The following is a 6090-nucleotide window of genomic DNA, read 5'->3' as shown; positions in this document are numbered from 1 at the left end:
CTCGTGAGGGAGCGGCGGCGGAGGGCCGGGCGACAGCTAGATCCAGCCACCAGCGCAGGGGCACAGGACAAGCGAGCCGGCGAAGCAACCAGCGGCGGAACGGAACGAGCGCGCAAAGCGTGGCCTCGGGGAGCGCAGCTTCCGCCTGCCGGAAAGCCGGGGCGCGAGGCAGGCGGCGCCCGAGCACACGTCCCCACAGGTTTCGTGTGCCGCAACCGCAAGTGGAGGCTACAGTTGTTAGCCTGGTGGCGACCACAGCTGGGAGTGAACTTGTTTTTGTCCGTGGTATGTGCGTGCTAGGTGGATGAATGCCGTGTTGCGTGCTGCGGACGCGGCGGCGGCATGGTCAAGCTCAGCGGGTGGCGCACGGCGGCCGGCGGGGCCGGGAGATCTAGCAAAAAGGCGGCAACCGGAAGAGTGGGCGGATGTGACATTTCCCACTCTTCTTCAGGGAAAACCTTCGGCTGCACGCACACTTTCCAACCGAATCGATCAGCCAGGCCAGGCTGATACCTGGGCCACGCGCTCAGTCCAGCTAGGCGCCAGCCCAATTTCCACGGCCACGGCTCGTGGTCGTCGCAGGCTCGCCGCTCTGGTTCCGCTAGAGAGAGCTAGCCTAGCAGCGCGAAACCACGGTACAGTGTTGGGGTATGGGCCGGCGCTGCGAGAAATGGGCTTCTGGAGCGGGCCATCAGCCCACCACCACGCTTGCTCTTTGGGCTGGCCGCTTACAGCCTTTAAATCTGACCGGGTCCCCTCGACTTGGTCCGCGCAACGCCTGCTTATCAGGCGCGATTATACATTGTTTCAGGGGGTGGTTCGCGTGACGTTGCGATTTAATTCATGCGCGGTCTGCACCATCAAATTTCCACCATCCTACTACTGTCCAATTAAATCTTGCCCAATCAAAAATCAACACACAACACGCATCTATACATGGACACTCCGTGAGTACATACAAAAGAGACAAATCTTGTTACGTTATCTTCGTGCAAACATGTTGAAGATTAAAAACTTAATAAATTCTAAACTCTATATCTAAATTAAATTATAATTGCGCTATTTTCTTTCTTATGATAAAATCTTCAAAATAAAAGCACTCTTGCCTATATTTGCATGATATTTTTTAAAAAATATTTTTTAATACTAAATAATTATTTTTCGGCTACCGGGAACAAATTTTTTAACAACAAGAATAAATGATTATTTTCTATGAACAATAAATTAAACATGACGAACAATTAATAATGTATTATAAAGAAAATATTGAACATTGCGAATATTTGATTGTATAGGATAAGTGATAGAAAATAAAAGCAAAATAAACTATTTTTTGACAAGTAGAATATAAATAGATGCTGAATAAGTATTTAAATTAAATTCCAATTACACCACTATTTTTTTATGATAAAATCTTTAAAATAAGATCACATTTGCCTATATTTGCATGATATTTTTAAAAACTAATTTTTAATACTAAATAATTAGTTTCGACTGCTGGAAATAAATATTTTAACAACCCAAACAAATAATAATTTTATATAAAAAAATTTAAACATGATGAACAAATAATAATGTACTACGAAAAATATTAAACATAGTGAATATTTGATTGTATAGAATAAATAATAAAAATAAATATCATGAACAAACAAGATAATATCATCGAATAATTTAATCCATAAAATTGACAAATAATTTTCCACACGAACAAATTAGTCACACTAAGAAAAATAATTTTACATTAAGATAAAATATCACCGAATAATTTAATCCATAAAATTAACAAATAATTTGGCACGCGAACAAATTAGTCACACTAAGAAAAATATACATGAAGAACAAATGCTTTTACATTGCAAAAAGGTTATTCTTATAAGCATACACGAACTAAAAGAATGCAATGAGAAATAAAAGAACAAAACAAGGAAAAGATGAAAATAAGAATGCAATGAGAAATTAAAGAACGAAAAGAAATCATTGTATAAGGAATAATGGGAAAAGCAAAGAAATACAATGTCAACAGAAGAAGAGAATAGAAAAAAGAAAAAACAAGTACTAATATTTTTATAGTAGTCCTACACTTAGTCCATAAGAAAAATATTAGGGAGAATCATGAATTGTCAAAATACAAGTAAATGATACAGCTATTATGTGCTTAAAATATATATATTAACAAAAAATATAACAGAATTAGAAATATATAAGCAAAGAAGAAATATTTATAACAGAATTAGAAATAGAAAAATAGAAAAATTATTTATTAAAAAGAAAAAAAATAAAGGAAAGGAATACAAAAGAATGAAGAAATTTTAGGAAGCAACCCGGAGCAACCGAGCAGGTTGTGCTGGGCCCACAAAGTTAGTAACAAAAATCCCATCATCCACCACCACATGAGTTGCTGTGTTCAACTAAAAGAAGATAAAATGACATGCCTAACCAGTTATTATACAAAAACAAAAATAAAACGAAAAAAAGGAAAAAGGAAAAAATTAGAACCTTGAAAAAATAGAAGAAAGAAAAGAAAAAACAATAATAAAAAGATGCGGGTCAGCTTCGGGATGGCAAATATAAATTAACCATGCGTGTGGCCACAGCCCGCTGGACACTAGGTCGCTAACGGCGTATTGGCTAGCTCACGTAATTATGATGGGCGGCCCAGCTAGTGTGTCAGAACCATGATTTCTATGTTGGGCCGATTCACCCCATCGGCGCCTGCTTTACATCTTCATGCGATGATTCATGATTTACAGCACCTCGGCTCTTATCACCGGCCAAGAATAAGTATTACCGAGCAATCCGCAAGTCCCTACACAACATTGCCCGCCTGAAATGACTCTGTAAGGATGAGTGCTGCTACATGCAAGGAATAAAATAACTAAACTTCTCATGCTGTGTGCTGAAGAGGTCACATATGCATCAACTTACAATGATTGGAGAATTCGTATGCGCATGTTTGGCATGTTTGCATATTCGTTCTCTTCCCCACTCACCTTCCGCCACTCTTAGAAATCATGCTTTATAAAAGAGGATAAAATGCATGGGTGGTCTTGGGTTTCATCTTCACCACATCCTTGCATTGCGAACTAATCGTTTCGGCGATGCAAGTCTATTCGGTAGGGAAAGTTCCCGGTGCTACCAACGCATGGTTCAGTTCAGTCTGATTCAGTCTGGCTTTGTCTCTTTCTCATCTCTGATACAGGCTGTTCATGCAGCAAGGCAGTAGTGTTCGAGAAAACGCAGCAAGGCAGTAATATTTCAGTGAATTTCAGTTGAGTGGCAAGCAATGCTCTGAGCATGAAAATTGAATTTTGCGTTGGCGACAGACATTTGGCACCAGTATAGAACTGACAGGAAACGGTTTAGCAAGACGGCATCAGACAGCAGTTGGTGGTAGAATCCGATGGACTCTAGACCCCGCATTTGTAGAACGATACATCAAGCTTAGAAAAGGCAAAGTTCTAGGCTGACGTTCTTGACAGAGCATGTCGAGGCGCCGAGTGCCATGCGCCTCAGAAGTCGGAAACGCCAGGCCTCGAACGAAGGACTCCATCCTCTGCAGCGCCTCATCGGTGCGGCTGCTGCGGACGGCCTCGGAGCGGTGCGGCGGCGGCCGTCCCACCTCTGGGATCCGGCACAGCTGGAGCATCCTAGTGTTCCCAGCGCCGGGCGATGATCGATTCCGAGCGCCTCGACGTCGTGGGCGCCGCGCGCGAGGGTGTCCCAGTCAACTGGAGGCTGGAGCAGAGGAGGTCGGGGCATGGCGATGAGGCAAACAATGCAAGAAGGGCGGCGCGGATGGACGCTCTCGGTCGCGGTGGTGTGCGGAAACGGGGTCGGCGGCGAGCCGGCGGTGGCGATACGGCCTCGTCGGCTGCCATGCCGCCGCCCAGACGATTTTACAGTTTAGCCCCTGATAATTGCAATATAACTCCTGATTATCAATCGCGATCCGATTTCGGATCGCGATTACTAACCGCGATCCGATATTTTTTAAAAACACCCCGATTTCAGACCCAGTACTTTCAAATACACCCCTCCATGTTTGACAAATCTCCGTAACTACATCTGGCGTTCCCGACGATCCCTTCCGTCGCCGACGGCCGCCGTAGCTGGGAAGACTACCTCGCCGACGTCCTCAACCACTCCACGGAAGCACGCAGCGGATGCGCTCCGCCGCTTCGCATGCCCGGGCGGGAGGGCGCGGTGGCTGCCGTCCGCCATGGCACGCGATCGCTTCGTCGCCGGTCCGGCCGATGCCCCGACCGGACCCGCATGGGTTTCGGCGGCCCTGAACCTCGCGCGCTGTCGTATTCGTGGGGCCACCATGGCGATTCTCGTGCCCCGGATGAGCCGCGCAGTTTCCTGGGCTGGGGCTGGGAGCTCGTGGTCTGCACCTTCCGCTTTCGGACCAGTTCATGCTGAAACGAGAATGCCAGCATCAACCAGCATACGAGATATGGATTAGGATCTCAATTTTTGGCTGAACACCGCACATTTCAGGAGTTGGGCATTCTGGAACTGATCATCCTAGGTCAGATTTTGGGAACAGATAAAATGGCAACTAAGTCATCCAATGAGTTGCGCACTCTGCGAATTCCGCGGTAGGTGTTCGACGATTTGCTTCCGACGCCTTCCCTTCGCGGCGTGATCTGAAATAGCCAGCCTGGCGAGGGCACGCGGGCCCATGTCGGTTACTGCAGGACAGACTGACGTGTGGGGCCAAGGCAGATTTTAAGCAATTAAGCATAGCTTGTCATCGGTCAGCTGGGACTGGGAGCTCCATGCATCAGCTCATGAGGTACTGAATCTACTGGTGATGAGTGGTATATTGTGTGATCAATCGAGTGCCGTATGTGTGCATCTAGTAGTGCTGTTTTCTGGAAGCATGTGGATTTACTTCGATAAGCACATCATGGTGAGCACTGATATGTAATTATATATAAAGCATGTTTAGAATGATATCGCGTAAACTGCCTACATCAAAGCCTTTTGCAGTGAGATGCATATGCAATCCGTTTTGAATATTGCCTAGGAACCATACTGGGGCCTCGTTTAGATCGCAACTTTTTATAACATTTGGAACTTTTTGCTACTGTAGCGTTTTCGTTTGTATTTGACAAATTTTATCTAATCATGGTCTAACTAGGCTTAAAAGATTCGTCTCGTGATGTACAATTAAACTGTGCAATTAGTTATTTTTTTTACATACATTTACTGCTCCATGCATGTGTCCCAAAATTGATGTGATGGAGAGAGAGTGTAAAAATTTGGAACTTTGAAGTGATCTAAACGGGGCCTGGGTTTGTGCCCAGATAATTCATACAGCTTATGTGCTTGGTGAGAGGTGGTTTGACTAATGCAAGTTTACCATAATTATTTTCGTTAGTTCCATTGGCCTATACTAATGGTGCGTAAGAGATTCATGAACTTTTAAGGTTTTCTTTAGACTTGACTTTTGAACATGAAGTTTGTTTATGTTATTTGAGGCAAAAAAATGGTTCAACTTCATGAGACTATCTCTCAGGTAAGGCTCCATAACTGAAGCAAGGTTGGATAAAAATGCTGGCTCTGTTAATTTAACTGCTCTTCTTTACAATTCTTTGTAAAAAACTCTCAAACATCTCATGTCCTCGGCAACAGTGCTATGAATGGTTCTGCAAAATGAGGTTTTGTTTTGCCGTTGCTTAATTTCCTGAGTTTATGAGGAACCATATAATATGGAGCAACAACAGCTAGGAGCCCAGCTTAGATAGCAATGCCAATTTGGAGGTCACTGTGTAGGTATGCTAATTGCATCCAATACTCAGCAATATACTGCTGGTTTACCTATATGAGCAAATTCACCAGTTCTGACTCGTGTGCTATAAAGTTTCCTCTGTTTCTCTTAAGCTTCAGATAAGAGTAAGGTTCATCAGTTGATTGCATTTGCAGGTCTACGCTAAGCCATGCATTCATCTACTGCAAGCAGTGGAGGAACCAGGCCACATGCATGTACTCCTTTACAATCTTCATATTTATATTTATAAATTCTCTCTGAAAGAGAACACCAATGCTCTGAATTATTGAAAATTAGCTCTGAATATCCCC

Source organism: Panicum hallii, chromosome 2 (genome assembly GCF_002211085.1).
Source record: "Panicum hallii strain FIL2 chromosome 2, PHallii_v3.1, whole genome shotgun sequence".
Lineage (NCBI taxonomy): Eukaryota > Viridiplantae > Streptophyta > Magnoliopsida > Poales > Poaceae > Panicum > Panicum hallii.
This window is presented reverse-complemented; position numbering follows the sequence as displayed.